General features: G+C 38.6%; 1 pseudogene; it reads right to left on the reverse strand.

The window, feature by feature from the left end:
* Positions 1–18,244: 18,244 nt before the first annotated feature.
* The window catches only part of LOC149218111 (uncharacterized), a 36,105-nt pseudogene continuing 34,795 nt past the window's right edge, over positions 18,245–19,554 (reverse strand).

Consider the following 19,554-nt stretch of genomic DNA (forward strand, 5'->3'; position numbering starts at 1 on the left):
TCCATGGTATGCATTCATTTGTTCCTAACCCTAAATTCAACACAAGAAAGAAAATATGTCACCTGCTTGTAGAGGAATTTTCCAGATAAGACTCTTCGAGCTAATAAAAAATTCTATAATGAAATTCAAAATAACTAACATGAAGAACCTAAAAATTTTCCAAATATGGGCATCTATCAGGAGCAACTGAGATACGAGAGGACTCTAGAATAGAATCCCTAAGTTCAAAAACTCTAATTTGAGCTTGTTCATGGATTTTGTCTAAGATGTGAGGACTTGACATAACCATCGGTGAGAGCTGAAGTGTCTCATCATCCTAAAAACAATCTAAAACCTCAAATGGTGGATCATCGAATATCGTTGGCTTTGTAAGATCAACATATGAATACACATGGTCATCATCAGTTGTGACAGCAAAATCATCCTTGAATAAACGACTAGTTTGATCTGATGTTCTAGTATTGATAAACTAGTTGTTCAACACGTAAGGTTCTTCTGATTTCTAAGATGAAAATGAATCAACCTAATTACTCTCAAGAAAGAGATGAGTCATGTGATTTATTCCTTTGCACACAGTAGAATGTAAAATAGCACCAACTTGTACATGATCATAATCTGCACTAGTGAGGAAAGAATCTGAATGATTTGAAACAATGGTCATTGTACTTTCTCCAACAAAACAAATCAAAGTAAAAGAAGAGATGAGAAGATCCTCTAGAGGAAACATCACTCAAATCATAATCTTTCAAAAGTGATCTTTCATCTGGCAAGATGGTGTTGAATGGAGATGTTAAGATATTCCGACACATAGGAAATAGTTAAGTACAACTTGGTCTAGTATAGAATTAGGTATAGAGTTAGGTAAAGTGTGTTTCTTTACTATGTACATTTTGTAACTTACAATCCGACGGTCATGATATGTAGTGATCCGACGGTTCATTCTCTCCTCGGTATTACCGACACTTGATCCGTGGCTTAACACCCGACTGGTCCATGATCTCTATTTAAAGAGCATGGAGGGTCATTTGTAGGGTAATCTGTCTATGAGAGAAGCATATGTAAATTTTCATTCTTTTATTAATAAATTTCCTGAAGTGGCCGCGTTGGCTCAGGCCGTGGACTGTTTCCCTCTTTGAGGGTTTTAACCACGTCAAAATACTGGTGTATTGATCTGTGATCTGTTTTTGAGTGGTGTCCTTTGGTGTTCTGTCTGAGGAACTTACCCTGTAAATTCCTACATGGTATCAGAGCTATTTGAGGGCCGCGTCCGTTGGTGATCCAAATCTGAAGCCGGTAGAACTGCATCCGATAACCGTTTCCTAGATCTACTATTTTTGACTGCTTTCGGGTCGAGAGGACTACTCTGTTGTGTTGGGAGCATCTGTTCCAGTGAGGAACCCCTTTCGTTTCACGCGAAAAGGTTTCCAGTAGCCCTAGCTGCGTCATTTTTAAGATCTGGAGGTATACAGTGTTTATTTGCAGTTTACAGTCATTTTCTCTCTGTTTATTTCGGTTTCGGTTTATTTAGCCTTTTTTATTATTGGATCTATACCTTTCATTTCTACGTATGCTCTTTTCCCTGCGACTCTGTGCAATCTGGGCAAATCAGAAATAGAAAGGAAGGATTTTTCTCATGCGTATGCTCTTTTCTGCTGCGCCTTAGTGTGATCTCGGAAAATCAGAAGCATTGAGGAAAATATTTAGTTTCCGGCTAAAGCTAACTTTGAGCCGCAAGGTTCGTTTTTGAAAATATCTAGTTTCCGGCTAAAGCTAACTTCAAGCCACAAGGTTCGTTTTTTTTGTATGTCCGTGTTGGGTTTTGTGTTTTTTGTTTTGTAGGGAAAAAGAGCTTTCTCAAAGCAAGCACGCAACCCAAAGCATCAACCCCACCCCCCCCCCCCCCCCCCCCCCCCCTCTCTCTCTCTCAAACTTTTTGTATAGCTCACTTGGTGCAAAGCTAATTTATGAGAGTAGAGGTCTTGGGTTCAAGTCTCCATTTTGTGGGGGCAGATTTTTTCATTTCCGCACATTCCCGCACTTCGTCAGCGACTTTATCAAATTTTCTTCAAAAAGCCATAACTTCTTCATCCGTAAGCCGTTTTCAGAACCGTTTTTTTTTAAACAGCCTAATTTTTCGAGATCTTTCCATTGAAACACTTAGTTTTAGCATCTATAGCTTCTATTTTTTTTTTTAAATGGAAATTCCATGCCAAGTTATTCTTGACAGCACCAACTACTTCCAATGGTGGTCCTACATTATGGATTTACGTGGAAGTAAAGGTCTTTACAGAATAGCCACAGGCCAAGAGACCAAACCAAAAGATGAAGACAAGGCAGCTAAATGGGAAAATAGGCAAGACCAAGCACGTGGGTTGATAGGGATGTCTATTTCTCCAGATCTTAGATTCCATATTGCAGAACTTGATACTCCTAATGAAGCAATGAAACAGATTACTAAAGTCTTTGGAATTAAAAATGAACTTAAAGCCCATCAACTTGAAAATGAATTGCTTACATTGGACCCCAATAATTTTTTTTGCATTGAAGATTTTTTGTCCAAGTTCAAGACCCTTAGACTTCTCTTGGAAGGTGTTAAGGTTAAGAAAGAAGATAGTAGCCTTATCTACTCCATTCTTACTAAGTTGGGACCAGCCTATTCTGTGTTTGTTTCCACCTTCCATTCTACAAGAGAAGCCTTCATTTCTCAAGGACAAACCTACAAGTCCCCTTCCTTTGATTCCTTTTGTGATTCTTTAATAAGAGAACAAGAAAAACTCTTACACCTTGGTCTTCTTCATCTTGGAAACTCTTCTAAGAAAGCGTTAGCCGCCCAGCAGCAACCAAATCCAAAGAATCCTAAGAAGTTGTATCCTAAAAAGAATGGTCCTAAACCAAACAAGGGTCCTAAGAAATTTCAGCCTCAAAATGAAAAATCATTTCAACAAAATGATAAGACAAATAAAAACAAAGGGAAGAAGACTGATAGACATTGCAACTTTTGTAATCGAGATGGCCACTTAGAATTCAAATGCTTTAAGAAGATGGAAGCCTTGGAAGCAGCAATGAAGAAGCATAACATCCATTTGGAGCAATCTTCAACTTCAACTTCATCTTCAGGAATGGCACTTTCTGCATGTGGTTGTCAAGCATCTCAGTCTCGCTATGCACTAAATGTATCTTCTTCTTCTCATTCTAATGAGTGGCTCATTGATTTTGGAGCTTCTTATCACATGGCCAAAAACAAAGCCATGTTTTCTTCTTTAAATGATTGTAACACCAAAAATATATATGTTGGTGATGATAGATCTCTTAGTGTTGTAGGGACTGGAACTGTTCATCTAGACAATGGTCAGTTTAATGATGTATTATGTGTTCCAACCTTATCCTGCAACCTTATATCTATATATCAGATAACCCATTCAGGTGAAGGTAAAATCGTTGAATTTTCACCTCACGATGTTGTAATTAAGGACCTAAGAGATCCTAGACAGATTTTAGCTACTGGCATTGCTGATGATTCCACAAGGTTGTATAAGTTTCACAACTTTGGGTCATCAAATATTCCCTCAGTATTTGTTGCTCATAATGATGAAGTGAGAAAACTTTGGCATGAGCGATTTGGTCACTTAAACTATCGCTCTCTTCAGAATCTATGTAAAGAAAATATGGTGACAGGTCTTCCAATGGTATCTTGCAGAGATGGTGTTTGTTTCGGATGTGTACTCGGAAAACATCATCGGGACAGTTTTGAAAAACGTGCCTCTTGGCACGCCTCAGCCCCTTTACAGCTCATGCATAGTGATTTATGTGGTCCACTTCCAGTTGCTTCATTCTCTGGCTACAAGTATTTCTTAACTTTCATTGATGATTTCTCCAGACGCACTTGGGTATACTTCTTAAAACTCAAGAGTGAAGTATTTAACATGTTCTTGGCCTTTAAGGCCTTTGTTGAAAAACAATCTGGACATCAGATTCTTAAGCTAAGATCTGACAATGGCGGAGAATATGTTAAAAACACATTCATCAACTTTTGCACTGAGAATGGAATTCAAATGCAACATACTATTCCATATACTCCACAACAAAATGGTGTAGCTGAAAGGAAGAATCGCACCTTAAAGGAAATCGCTAATTGTATGCTTCAATCTAAAGGACTTAGTCTTAATTATTGGGCAGAAGCAATTAACTGTGAAAATTACATAATAAATCGCACTCCTACTAAGGTTTTAAAGAATATCACTCCAGAAGAAGCATGGAGCTCAATCAAACCAGATGTAAGTCACTTTCGTGTTTTTGGAAGTGAAGCATGGGCCCATATTCCAGATGAGAAACATAAAGCTTTAGAACCTAAGAATGAAAAATGTATTTTTGTTGGATATTCTGAAGATGTCAAAGGATATAGACTTATTCCACTTAAGTCCAAAAATGTTATCATTAGAAGAGATGTAAAGTTTGCTGAAAATATATCGGCCTGCGAGCCTAGTTCGGCGGATGTGCCACCTCTCCCTATCTCTTCTACTTTTGAAAATATTTCTTCTTCAGATGATGAAAGCGAGGATGAAAATCCTCCCCCACCTTCTCAGGATCCTCCTTCAGCTCCTCAGCTTCCAAAATGGGTCCGTGCTACTCGGGATGCAGCAGGTGATCTTGCCGGTGATCCTACAGATCAGTGACGTACACGTTCTCAGTTCGAGAGAGCCTCTTCTTTACTGGCTCAAGCTTCAGTGAATTATGATCCTGACACCTTTGCAGAAGCTTCAGGCCATCCATATTGGGAAGCAGCTATGAATGAAGAATATCATTCATTATTGGCAAATGATACATGGGATCTTGTTCCTCTACCAAAGGGACGAAAACTTGTTAGATGCAAATGGGTTTACAGAACCAAGTATGGACCAGATGGGAAAGTTGATAAACATAAAGCTCGTCTTGTTGCTAAGGGTTTTTCACAAGTTGAAGGCATTGACTACACTGAAACCTTCTCCCCTGTTGCCAAAATGAATGCTATCCGCCTTGTTCTTTCCCTTGCTGCTTCTTTCAAATGGGAAGTCCATCAGATGGATGTTAATCCGCCTTCTTGCATGGGGACTTGCATGAAGAAATCTATATGGAACAACCTATTGGCTTTATACAAACAGACTCTAGCCTTGTATGTCAACTTAAGAAATCCCTTTATGGTCTCAAGCAAGCTCCTCGAGCTTGGTATGCCAAAATGGATAACTTTCTTTTAGAATCTGGCTTCTCTAGGTGTCATTCTGACAATACTGTCTACACCAAGAAAGTGGGCAAGTCTCTTATCATTCTTGTTCTTTATGTTGATGATCTTATCCTGACCGGTAGTGATCCCAACCTTATAAACCATGTGAAGTCTAGCCCTAAAAGAAAGTTTGAAATGACAGACCTAGGACACTTACATTATTTTCTCGGTCTTCAAGTCTTGCAATCCAAGGAAGGTATTTCCCTTTCTCAGTCCAAGTATGCCTGTGATATTCTACGCCATTTTCACATGGAAGACTGTAAGCCAGCCCCTTCTCCCTTTCAGCCTGGAGTCAAACTTTCAGTCACTTGTACTTCTCCTGAAGTTGATGCTACCTTATACCGTCAACTTGTAGGAAAACTTTTGTATCTAACCCATACTCGTCCTAACCTTTCCTTTGTCGTTGGCCTTGTTGCTCGGTTTATGCAAAACCCACATGAAAGTCATTGGAAAGTAGCTAAAAGAATACTTCGTTATGTTCGAGGTACAATTCAGTTTGGGATTCATTACAGTGCCGAAGCAACTCCTCTATTGGTTGGTTTCACTGATTCCGATTGGGCTGGTGACCCTGATGATCGGAAGTCTACTACAGGTTATGTGTTCACTCTTGGTTCAGGACCTATTACATGGGCTTGCAAGAAACAAGGTGCCATTTCTCTTTCTTCAGCAGAAGCAGAGTATCGTGGTGCCATAGAAGCCAGTAAGGAAGCCTTGTGGCTTTGTCAGATCCTGTCAGAGTTTGGCTTTCAACAACAGCATCCGACTACACTTTGGTGTGATAATCAAAGTGCCATTCATCTATGCAAAGATCCAGTCCAACATCAGTGCAGCAAACACATTGAACTGCACATGCACTTCATCAGAAAGCTCATTCACGACCATGTTCTTGAAGTGCAACATTGTTCAACAGATGATCAAGTTGCAGACATCTTTACAAAGGCTCTCACAGAGGCGAAGTTCACTAAACTTTGATTTATGGTTGGAGTTCAGGAAGTTGTCACTAAGGGGGGATACGCTCTAGTGCCTCCTTCCTTCTCCTATTGTGTCATATTTGTAAATCCTTCAATCCTATCCCAAGTTGTTCTTAAGGGGGGATGTTAGGATATTCCGACACATAGGAAATAGTTAAGTACAACTTGGTCTAGTATAGAGTTAGGTAAAGTGTGTTTCTTTACTATGTACATTTTGTAACTTACAATCCGACGGTCATGATATGTAGTGATCCGACGGTTCATTCTCTCCTCGGTATTACCGACACTTGATCCGTGGCTTAACACCCGATTGGTCCATGATCTCTATTTAAAGAGCATGGAGGGTCATTTGTAGGGTAATCCGTCTATGAAAGAAGCATATGTAAATTTTCATTCTTTTATTAATAAATTTCCTGAAGTGGCCGCGTTGGCTCAGGCCGTGGACTGTTTCCCTCTTTGAGGGTTTTAACCACGTCAAAATACTGGTGTATTGATCTGTGATCTGTTTGTGAGCGGTGTCCTTTGGTGTTCTGTCTGAGGAACTTACCCTATAAATTCCTACAGGAGACTTATGTTAGGAAACCTTATTCTAACACAGTGCAAGGATCTCATCAGGATCGTGAGATCCTGACATAATCATCAGCGGAAGTTGAAGTGCCTCAACTTTGTGATGAGTCCTTAAACCTTCTAAAGGTTGATCATCAAATTTTATTGGCTTAGTAAAATCAACAAGTGAAAATGAACAACTACCATCTGAGGTGTCAGTGAATATGTTGTCAATAGGATACCAATCATTAAAGTCACTAACTTGATCAAATTTGGAATCTAACACCTTAGACTCTTCAAGGATTAAGGACGAAGACCGATTAACCAGGGTACTATCTTGAACTTTCCAAAATGTTGAATCCTCCTCTTAAACTGTTAGATATTTTTGATTGAAAAGATCATGAGCCAAGGATTCAATATCATCATCCTTTGATTGTGTGACAATGTTTTTATGTACCTAAATTCAATATAAAACAACAAGATGAATATGTAAAAGGTTTAGAGAAATAGTTGGTGTAGTAGAATCATCAAATAAATCAGGGAAAAGTAGATGAAAATACTTAGGTGGAGAGAGATCAATTCCAATTAAATCAGATCCAAAACTCCAATCCCGCACATCAATGTCTGCTTGAGGAAACAACGGATCAACGTGCATGTTATGTTTCACAGGCTGAATTGAAAACCCATTGTTATCTGAGAGAAATATTTGTGTTAGGGTTATGAATGAAGGAGAATGTAAAGAATCCCTAGAATAAGCATCACTTCCAACCAAATCTAATTTGAGATTTTGATTTATCATTAAAATATCAACTCCCATATTATGCTTCGTGGAACTGATTGTACAATGAATTTTATGTGAGAGATGTCCTAGGTCATTACAAGTAGGTGAAGGAGATTCAGGAATAGATTTAGGCAGATGCTTAATGAGATCAAGTTAAATCTTGTCAACAAGGAGAGGTGTTTTATCAACTTGATTCTTAGGCTGTCCAATTTCACCAGGATGTATGAGAGCTTCAAAGCAAGACAACTTGGTTCCTTAACCTACAAACAATCTTCATCACCTAGATTATTAATGACCAAAATTTCATTAGGTAATGACGTTGAAGTAGGATGTGGAACTTTACATGTGGTAATTTCCTCCCCAGAAGCTCAAGGCTTTTCCTGACTCAAAAAGTTGGAAAGACAAGATTAGGGATAATATTCAGCTGGTTTATAATTTGCAAATTACCAGAATTGTCACCAGAATCAGGGTTCATTTCAAATTCAAATTGTTAAAGACATGCAAGCCAATCACTAAATTGTTTCATTCAAATACATCCAATCCACATCTCTATTAGGACATTGATAAAAAAGATCAAACCTATAAGAAAAATCTTCCAAAGATTCATGTGGTTTCTATCTAACCTCATTAATATTTTTAAACAAACTTTCAAAATCATACTTGTTGAAAGTTTGATGAAGTTCCTTGACGAACTACTCGAAAGAATGAATGGATATAGCTAGAAATGTTTTGCACCATTCCTTGACGTGACCTCCAAGTGTAAGGGTGAAAATTCCACATGCAACATCTTCACAATGTCCTTCATTAGAATCACAAAACTGAATAAATTGACATGTATGTTCAAACACATATATTCCACCCTCACCATCAAACTTATTTGGCAACAAGTGATGAATTATTTCCTTAGGGATAGAAAGATTAATACTTCTAGAAAAACATCTTGGAATGAAGATTTGGGAAAGAACCATTTCAAGCCAAGATAGTGGCTCCACGGGCTTAGCTTGTCATTTGGTCCTCTTTCTAGTGCCAAACATTTGTTGATGGGTTGGAATGTATTGCTAATAGCTACAGGATCTCCTTAGTGTGAAGTCCTAAATAGACCTCACAACGTTTGGGATAAGAGCCCCATTCAGAATGTAGGATTGGTAGCCATCATGTTATTTTTATCGTACCTGTCAAATGTGGAGGTATTAGAGCAAGAATGAGAAAGAAATTCCCAGAAAATGGGAATGAAGTCAACCCGCGATCGAGAACCTATAGAATGAGATACAAGGATATAACAACAAAGCAACAAGAAGAAGCATGCCACAAGAAGTATTAGTAAACTAAAACCATCTTAGACATACATGAACAGGAACATGCGAGAGGATGATTTAAAAACAATTCACAATAATTTACTGACATGGCATGGAATAAGAAAGAAAAGATTCAAAGTGGATATGAAAGCCATAACCTAAGATTGAGTTCATTAACATATTCCCATATGAAAGCACGCATACAAACATGATAGAAATATAGGAAAGCCAATACAAACATCATAAAAATGTTGGCATTATGGCACAGGTTTGGAGCTATGGCATAGGTGTTGTCCTTGATGGCAACTCTCTTTGGTAACAGATCTCAGTTCAGGCTTTCAGAATGAAGGAAAAGACATATATGCAGGTTCATCTAGACGAATACGCGTATACACGCGGGTTAGTCATTTCAAAGGCGCGTGTGCGTACACACGCACTTTCATGCAAGGAAAAGCGCGTATATGTTGGAGAACTTACCTTTGGTCCGTGGTAGTTAGTCCTTGGTATTTGAACCTATGGTTTTGGACCATGGTACCTCGTCAGACGTGTTGATCCCAAGTATTGGGCCAGTGGTATTGGTTTATTATGGTTTTGGACCGTGGTATTGTGGAAGGCCTAAAACTATAAAAGAGGAAGGAGATCATGTGGCAAAATGATATCTGAATTATTATTGAATATCTGATAAAGTGCTAGATCTGGAATACTGGTAATTGGGTTATGGTGCAGATCTGGATCTGAATGAAGGAGGAACCTTAGCGCAAAGAGAAGGATAAGTTCTATTGATGGATCATAATCTTTAAGCTCGAATGGTAGTATCGTTGTATGATTTTGATCTGTTATATGTGGCACTTGCTTGATCTATAAAACTGATAATCTGGGTTAATTAGTGTTTGAATATCTGAAAGAGCGAATTATCCTTTATAGATCTGTACGCAGGTTCAGTGAAGCGAAGGCGCGTATATACGCCGGTTCAGTGAAGGAAAACAACGTATACGCAGGTTGTTCCATACGCAGAAGCGTATGCACGCAGGTTTCAAGCTATTAAAGTAGCGTATATATTTTGAGTTGTGATCTTGCTGCTTCTGTTTATTGTTGCAGTGTTCTGGGTTCAGATTTGGTGTGTGGTTACTGTTACTGTGATCTGGGTACAGTCGTCAGAAAAGTGGTTATTTTGATTCAGTTTTGATTGGTGAAAAGGTGATTGGTTGATGCAGAAATTCTTGATGTTTGATTGATGCTATTTGTGGATCCAGTCTGAAAATTCATGAAACGTGGTCCCTGAAAGAAAGAGAAGGTTGTAGCCTTCTGTAGGCCAGCACCTACGTACTAGTATCTTGGCTAGTGCAAGAGCTAAGGGGGTTGTAGCTCCCTTCCAGAAGAAGCTGGAAAACGAGAGAGGGTTGTAGCTCTCTGCAGGTTGCAGCCTGTGTACTGGTAAAGGACTACACCAGTACAATTGTAAAAAGAAGTTTCTAATTAAAGAGAAGATAGAGATGAATTGCAGCAGGTGGTTTTCACCCACATTGGGTTTCCACCTTATATCTTGTGTTCTTGTGTGCGATTGTCTTTCTGCTCTGTTTTACTGTTTCTGGTTACTGGTTATTTGATTCTCAAACACAGATTAATAATCAACATCAGGAAGATAAAGTCATTTAAAAGTTTGCATTGTATACACGGGTTTCCTTTTGCATAGTTGCGTATATACGCGGGTTTAATTAACGGAAGTAGCGTATATCATTTGATTTTGAAAAAGGAATATTTGACTTGATAATACTGATTCACCCCCCCTCTTAGTATTATTTCCAACAAAAAATGCATAGGGATTCATGTCGAAAGCGAGGAACTTCTCATTATCCATGTTGCATATCCAAGTACATATTCAACAAATCCATCATGGCCCAAAAGTGGAACATGGATTGTTCATACCATCATCCAAAGAAAAACCCTAGCCTCACCACAACTCACCCTACTAGCTACCAAGATTTGAGTGTCTCTAGCTACTTAAGCATAAATCAACCATCTAAAGCTAGTCCTAGATCAAGTGCTAAAGTCCTCCCATTGAATGAAGCATGAGGATATATTTATAGAAATGAGGTGATTGTTCACATACCATGACCTTTCTCTCACCCTCATGACTCTTGACCTTCCTCACTATTCTCTCATGTCTAATGACTATTACATACCCAATTGTTCACTACATAGTTGTGGGCATTTTGATAAGAAATGTTTAGACTATGATAGAAGAGAGGTTATGAAGAGAATAAAGAAGGTTGTTGGAAACCCTAGTGCATATGTTTTTAACGTTGTTGCAAAGTCATGCAAACTTCCATGAGTTGATGAGGAGGGTTGTGATGTTTATTTGTTGTATTGAATATTTATTTGTCATTTATTGCATCTGCCATCAAGTAGACTTGTTTTTAGGAGCGATATCAACATCCCACAACATAGTTGACACAGTGCCTCAGGCAGCTAGATGGATTCATCCTATGATAATTAATTCCAACCTTCGAAAAATGTATGCCAATTGTCTTTTTGCCTTATTTGCATGGGATTGATCATCCAACCAATTCATGATGTCACACATTTGGCATTTTTGAATGGTCCTTGAAGCCTATATAGAGTCAACTCACCTGCTAGTCAAAACCCTAGCTGCACAGCCTTAATGAGAAAGCCTTGCTTCCTCTACATAGATCAACATTCTCGTTCCCTTTCTTCTTCTTACATCATTTCAAATTTCTTTTTAAGGCTGGACTTCACATGGTTTATAAGGTTGGGATCACTACCAGTAAGAATAAGATCATCAACATAAAGAACAAGGATGATAAGAGAGTTTCCCACTTTCTTGGTGTAGACAGTATTGTCAGAATGACACCTAGAAAAGCCAGATTCTAAAAGAAAGCTATCCATTTTGGCATACCAAGCCCGAGGAGCTTGCTTGAGGCCATAAAGGGATTTCTTAAGTCGACAAACGAGGCTGGAGTCTGTTTGTATGAAGCCAATGGGTTGTTCCATATAGATTTCTTCCTGCAAGTCCCCATGCAAGAAGGCAAATTTAACATCCATCTGATGGACTTCCCATTTTAAAGAGGCAGCAAGGGAAAGAACAAGGCGGATAGAGTTCATTTTGGCAACAGGGGAGAAGGTTTCAGTGTAGTCAATGCCTTCAACCTGTGAAAAGCCCTTAGCAATGAGACGAGCTTTATGTTTATCAACTTTCCCATCTGGTCCATACTTGGTTCTGTAAACCCATTTACATCTAACAAGTTTGCGTCCCTTTGGTAGAGGAACAAGATCCCATGTATCATTTGTCATCAATGAATGATATTCTTCATTCATAGCTGCTTCCCAATGTGGATGGCCTGAAGCTTCTGCAAAAGTGTCAGGATCATGATTTACTGGAGCTTGAGCCAGTAAAGAAGAGGCTCTTTCAAACTGAGAACGTGTACGTCGCTGATCTGTAGGATCACCGGCAAGATCACCTGCTGCATCCCGAGTAGCACGGACCCATCTTGGAAGTTGAGGATCCTGAAAAGGTGGGGGAGGATTATCATCCTCGCTTTCATCATCTAAAGAAGAAATGTTTTCAAAAGTAGAAGAGATAGGAAGAGGTGGCACATCCGCCGGACTAGGCTCGCAGGCCGATTTATTTTCATCAAATTTTACATCTTTTCTAATGATAAACATTTTTGGACTTAAATGGAATAAGTCTATAACCTTTTACATCTTCAGAATATCCAACAAAAGTACATTTCTCACTCTTAGGTTCTAAAGCTTTATGCTTTTCATCTGGAATATGGGCCCATGCTTCACTTCCAAACACACGAAAGTGACTTACATCTGGTTTAATGGAACTCCAAGCTTCTTCTGGAGTGATATTCTCTAGAACCTTAGTAGGAGTGCGATTGATTATATAATTTGCACAATTAATTGCTTCGGCCAAAAAACTAAGACTGAGTCCTTTAGATTGCAGCATACAATTAGCCATTTCCTTTAAGGTGCGATTTTTCCTTTCAGCTACACCATTTTGTTGTGGAGTGTATGGAACAATATGTTGCATTTGAATTCCATTTTCGGTGCAAAAGTTGATGAATGTGTTTTTAACATATTCTCCACCATTATCAGTTCTTAGCTTAAGAATTTGATGTCCAGATTGTTTTTCAACAAAGGCTTTGAAGGCCAAAAATGTGTTAAATACTTCGCTCTTGAGTTTTAAGAAGTATACCCAAGTGCGTCTGGAGAAATCATCAATGAAAGTTAAGAAGTACTTGCAGCCAGAGAATGAAGCAACAGGAAGAGGACCACATAAATCACTGTGCACAAGCTGTAAAGGGGCTGAGGCGTGCCAAGAGGCACGTTTGTCAAAACTGTCCCGATGATGTTTTCCGAGTACACATCCGGAACAAACACCATCTCTGCAAGATACCATAGGAAGACCTGTCACCATATTTTCTTTACATAGATGCTGAAGGGAGCGATAGTTTAAGTGACCAAATCGCTCATGCCAAAGTTTGCTCACTTCATCATTATGAGCAACAAATACTGAGGGAAGATTTGATGACCCAAAGTTGTGAAACTTATACAACCTTTTGGAATCATCAGCAAGACCAGTAGCTAGAATCTGTTTAGGATCTTTTAGATCCTTGATTACAACATCATGAGGTGAAAATTCAACAATTTTACCTTCACCTGAATGAGTTATCTGATAGACAGATAGAAGGTTGCAGGATAAGGTTGGAACACATAATACATCATTAAACTGACCATTGTCTAGATGAACAGTTCCAGTCCCTACAACATTAAGAGATCTATCATCACCAACATATATATTTTTGGTGTTACAATCATTTAAAGAAGAAAACATGGCTTGGTTTTTGGCCATGTGATAAGAGGCTCCAGAATCAATGAGCCACTCATGAGAATGAGAAGAAGAAGAAGATACATTTAATGCATAACCAGACTGAGATGATTGACAACGACATGCAGAAAGTGCCATTCCGGAAGTTGAAGTTGAAGTAGGCTCCACATGGATGTTATGTTTCTTCATTGCGGCTTCCAAGGCTTCCATCTTCTTAAAGCATTTAGATTCTAAGTGGCCATCTCGATTACAAAAGTTACAATGTCTATCAGTCTTCTTCCATTTGTTTTTATTGGTCTTATCATTTTGCTGAAATGATCTTTCATTTTGAGGCTGAGTTGGTTTAGGACCATTCTTTTGAGGATATGACTTCTTAGGATTCTTTGAATTTGGTTGCTGCTGGGCGGCTAACGCTTTCGTGGAAGAGTTTCCAAGATTAAGAAGACCAAGGTGTAAGAGTTTTTCTTGTTCTCTTATTAAGGAATCACAAAAGAGTCAAAGGAAGGGGCCTTGTAGTCTTTTCCTTGACAAATGAAAGCTTCCCTTGTAGAATGGAAAGTGGAAACAAATACAGAGTAGGCTGGTCCCAACTTAGTAAGGATGGAATAAATAAGGTTACCATCTTCTTTCTTAACTTTAACACCTTCCAAGAGATATCTAAGGGTCTTGAATTTGGACAAGAAATCTTCAATGCAAGAAAAATTATTAGGATCCAAAGTAAGCAACTCATTTTCAAGTTGATGGGCTCTAATTTCATTTTTAATCCCAAAAACTTTAGCGAGTTTTTCTAATGCTTCATGAGGAGTCTCAAGTTCTGCAATGTGGAATCTAAGATCAGGAGAAATAGACATCCCTATCAAACCACGTGCTTGATCTTGTCTATTTTCCCATTTTGCAGCCTTGTCTTCATCTTTTGGTTTCTTCTCTTGGTCTGTGGCTATTCTGAAGAGACCTTTACTTCTAAGTAAATCTTCCATGTAGGCTACCCATTGGAAGTAGTTAGTGCTGTCAAGAATGACTTGGCATGGACTTTCCATTTTAAAAAAAAAACTGAAGCTGAAGATGCTAAAAGTAAGTGTTCCAATGGATAGATCTCGAAAAAATAGGCGGTTTTAAAAAAAACGGCTCTGAAAAAGGCTTCCGGATGAAGAAGTTATGGCTTTTAAAAAAAAAATTGTTGACGTTGCCGGCAAAGTGCGCGAATGTGCGGGAATGAAAAAATCCGCCCCCACAAAATGGAGACTTGAACCCAAGACCTCTACTCTCTTAAAATAGCTTTGAACCAATTGATCTATACAAAAAATTTGAGAGAGAGAGAGAGAGAGGGGGGGGGGCCTTGGTTTGCGTGCTTGCCTTGAGAAAGTTCTTTTTCCCTACAAAACACAAAACACAAAACCCAACACGAATATGCAAAGAAAAAACGAACCTTGCGGCTCGAAGTTAGCTTTAGCCAAAAAACTAGAAATTTAAAAAAAAAAATCTCAAAGTTAGCTTTAGCCGAAAAACTAAATATTTTTCTCAATGTTTCTGATTTTCCGAGATCACACTAAGGTGCAGGGAAAAGAGCATACGCATGAGAAAAATCCTTCCTTTCTGTTTCTGATTTGCCTAGATCGCACAGAGTCGCAGGGCAAAGAGCATACGCAGAAATGAAAGGTATAGATCTGGTTAAAAAAAAAAGGCTAAATAAACCGAAACCAAAATAAGCAGAGAGAAAATAACAGTAAACTACAAAAAACACTGTATACCTCCCGATCTGAAAAATGACGCAGCTAGGGCTACCGGAAACCTTTTCGCGTGAAACGAAAGGGGTTCCTCACTGGAACAGATGCTCGGAACGCAACAGAGCAGTCCTCTCGGCCCGAAAGCAGTCAGAAACAGCAGATCTAGGAAACGACAGCCGCATGCAGTTCTACCGGCTTCAGATTTGGATCACCAACGGACGCGGCCCTCAAATAGCTCTGATACCATGTAGGAATTTACAGGGTAAGTTCCTCAGAAAAAATACCAAAAGGACACCGCTCACAACCAGATCACAGATCAATACACCAGTATTTTTGACGTGGTTAAAACCCTCAAAGAGGGAAACAGTCCACGGCCTGTCCCAACGTGGGTACTACAGGCAATTTATTAATCAAAGAATGAAAATTTACATAAGCTTCTCTCATGCACGGATTCCCCGAACAATGACCCTCCATGCGCTTTAAATAGAACTCATGGACCAATCGGGTGTCAAGCCACGGATCAAGTGTCGGTAATACCGAGGAGAGAATGACTCGTCGGATCACTACATATCGTGACCGTCAGATTGTAAGTTACAAAATGTACAACGGTAAAGAAACACACTTTACCTAACTCTATACCTAACTCTATACTAGACCAAGTTGAACTTAACTATTTCCTATGTGTCGGAATATCTTAACACATATTTATAAACAAACAATAATATTAGAGACATAATAAATTGATTGAAAGCAATATATTAATTTGGACTCTTGTAGAGTTCCTTTTTGCACCATAATATTTTCAAGGTATGTATAACCCATGCAGGATCCAGGGCATAATCCAAGAGGTACTCCATCAACTAGTTCTTTATGCAAAAGAAACGGGTCTTTGCCATTATCCGTTGGCTTTAGGATCTAGAACTCTAATGCAAGATGCCTAATTTTTTGAATTTTCTTTTCGACAAACATACTGCCATAAGAAAAAGGATCCTCTTCTCTTCATCATCACCATTATTATGCTATATTTCAATGTTGTCTCGGTTACCCTCAGATTTTCCATTATCATGGCAATATATTCTTAGTTTAATCACCATGTCTCTAAGAGCTTGACATCCTTTACCTTTTGCTAGAGGGATGTCTTAAAGAGAGTGATCTCCAATCCATTGTGAGTAGTCCATAACATATATTAACAATATCCATCTCTAGTTATTTTACCGGATTTTGGTTGATTAAAACTTTTATTGAATATTTGAGTGTTTGGGCCACATGTTTTGTATTGACCTTTATATTTCCAAAACATTCATCCAAAGAATACTTTATTTTAATAACAGTCCTAGATCTCCTTCCTCAAGTTTTATTTGCACTCTAAGCACCTTTTCCTATACATATCTAGCCCTTGATATACCCCGTAAAGAAAAAATATTCCATTGCAGGTCCAAGCATTGACAGAGATTGCATTTCCGAATGTGAATAACAAGTTCAGGCTTGGTCATGATTTTTAACTCCACGGTAGGTTGCAACTTCGAAATGCGGGATAGATCGCATTTTGTAAAAGCAGTGGAGGTCACATTTTTTTGGATTGATGTGGATTGTAAAGGCGACCTCCAGTAGCCAAGTCACAACCCAAGTTTAGGTCACAATCTTTAAGTCCTATCTCAAGTCGCATGAATCGATAGTAATGCCATGGTTTGTAGATGTGCACTGTAAGCTTAGGAATGTGAGGCTTTGTCGTATTGTTTCACTGCTTACACAAAATGTGATTTGACTATTAATTACCAGGACTTAGTTGGCATATCTCTGAAAATCCCAACCTAAAGGCTAGGGTTTAATTTTTTGCAATTGGAGGCACGTGCGTGTATATTACCGGATTGTAGTGAGTCATAAGGCTTGGAAAACATTACAACTCCCACGATGGCACACAAAATGGCATATTCCTCCTTGAGCCATGAATATGAGCAATTGAAATGGGGATTTCAATCAACATGATCAATTTGGGCATTTCAACGTGGTAATATTAAATAGATTCCAAATCTATCGTAAAAATATTGGCAACAAAATGCTCAACTTGGGAATGGGCATGAAGAATCACAAGCGTTGAGCCTTTGATTTAATAATAAACAATCTACACCTACTTGGGAGTGCGTCTTCAAAAGTAAATCATAGGTTGAGGGAAAGAGTATCATGGCCAAGTGCAAGAATAATATGGAGGAGAGCTCATATTTGAAGCTTGGGGGCACGCAGAGGAGGGTAATCGCCAGTTAGAAAATGGAAACATGAAAAACAAGCGTTATAGTCACACCCATTATCCAAAGGAGGTCGCAATGAAAAAACGCGCAGAGTTTTTATGGCGTGCCGTAGGCATAAGGATGTCACAAATCACATTCTTGGACATGGGAAATGTGATTTGCGACTGAGTGTGACAGGAGATTCAAGAAGGTCGCAAATTTCAAACTCAGTGGCAAGTGAGGTTGCCACTGCACATGTCGATTGTGACCTGCGACCAAATTTCACTTTGTCACATGCGAATTAATGCATGTTGTGCTGCATTTGATAGCTCTTCAGCGTTCAAAAAGGAAAGGGTATCCCGTGCACTTTCTATTGCAGGCCAATGTATGGTTTGTTGTTGTGTATTCACATGTTATTGAAATGGTCTCCCATTGATCACAATTGTCCAACTTGTAAAAGCAGAGACTTCAAGTCAACTTGCGGAAGAGTTCATTTGCTCAGAATTCAAAAGCCTACATAGGTCACATCATGGATTCCACATCAATCATGTTATAACCAATACAAATAACATCATGAATGCTCTGAATATTTACGTTCTCCTTCCTTCTTCATTGATAGGACTGTATACAGCTAGCAATCCCTTTGTCGAGATAGTTTTTTATATGATCTCAGTTATTCCTTCCACGTATTTTATAAGCAATTTCGTCATGCATTTCACCCTCGGTGTATCATCTGAAAAATGCTTCAACGATGCCAAGAAAAATGCTTCAACGATGCCATGTACAGATTCCAACAAGATCCACACCCTAAAAAAAAATATCACTTTTGTGCTTATCCTACAGGGTCATTGCAAATGTAAATGGTGAACCCAAAGAAACTTACCATTCCAAAGCAACATTTGTTGTTCATCCATTAACATACTGATGCACATCAGAACTGGAGTTTATTCTTGCGCCATTAATATCCTTGCCCTTGTCATACAACTGTATCACATTATGGTCCCATTCTCTTTGGACATACAACTATCACACTAATGTGCTTGGGTAAGTCATCCCAACTGGACTACAAATGTCTCAGTAAAATTCCATGAGAGAGACCAAGGATGTTGTTTGGTTTCATTGCAAAAAAGTTTTTTTTATAATTGTGTGCCTATGTAGCATCATATATCAAAAGTGATACAAGGCCATTCCCATGTTGTTAGGTGTGTGTGTTATATTCTTTCTACGACTAGCCTCATGTGTTGTATGTTGCACCGGGGGGCGGACCTAAAGATGGTGGGCAGACCTACCCATGATTTTGTGCATGGGTTTTGCACAAGGTTTTTGGCATGATGATTTTCTTCCCATGGTAATTTATAGATCGGGCCAAGGGAACTAAAATTATGTTCTAATCCAGGGTTAATGTAACGAGGTTTATGAATGTATCGACATGTATATATATGTATTGTAACATTGAAAGGAATATAAGGAAAAATAAATCCGGTAGTCCCGGTTTTGGGTTCTAGGGGGAAAGTCTTTGTGTATATTTGTTTTTTGTTCTCGCCATTGATTTTTTTTTGTTTGAAGAATCTGTTTGCAGGTAATTTTTGTATAGGGTTAAAATCTACACATGCAAAGTCTGTCATTTTACCAGGAGTTCTATTTTCCTTTGAAAATCCTATTGCATGTGCTTCAACAAAATATTTAGAGCCTTTCCTCAAGCCAACCTTTACTTCAATATCTGATTTTGCCTTTGCCAAGGAATCCCTCATATTTTGCGCTCAAGCTTGACAACCATATTTCCTCATAGACAAGTATAGCTTATGCTATTCTTTATCATGAGGTCCAAGGCTTGAGAGGCTTGTTTATTAAATATACAAGGAGAATTTTGTAATGTTGCATTTCCATCATTGAAAACTTA

The sequence above is a fragment of the Pinus tabuliformis genome, chromosome Q (genome assembly GCF_031772625.1).
Source record: "Pinus tabuliformis cultivar Carrire ecotype Pingquan chromosome Q, CPIR1, whole genome shotgun sequence".
Taxonomy (NCBI): Eukaryota; Viridiplantae; Streptophyta; class Pinopsida; order Pinales; family Pinaceae; genus Pinus; species Pinus tabuliformis.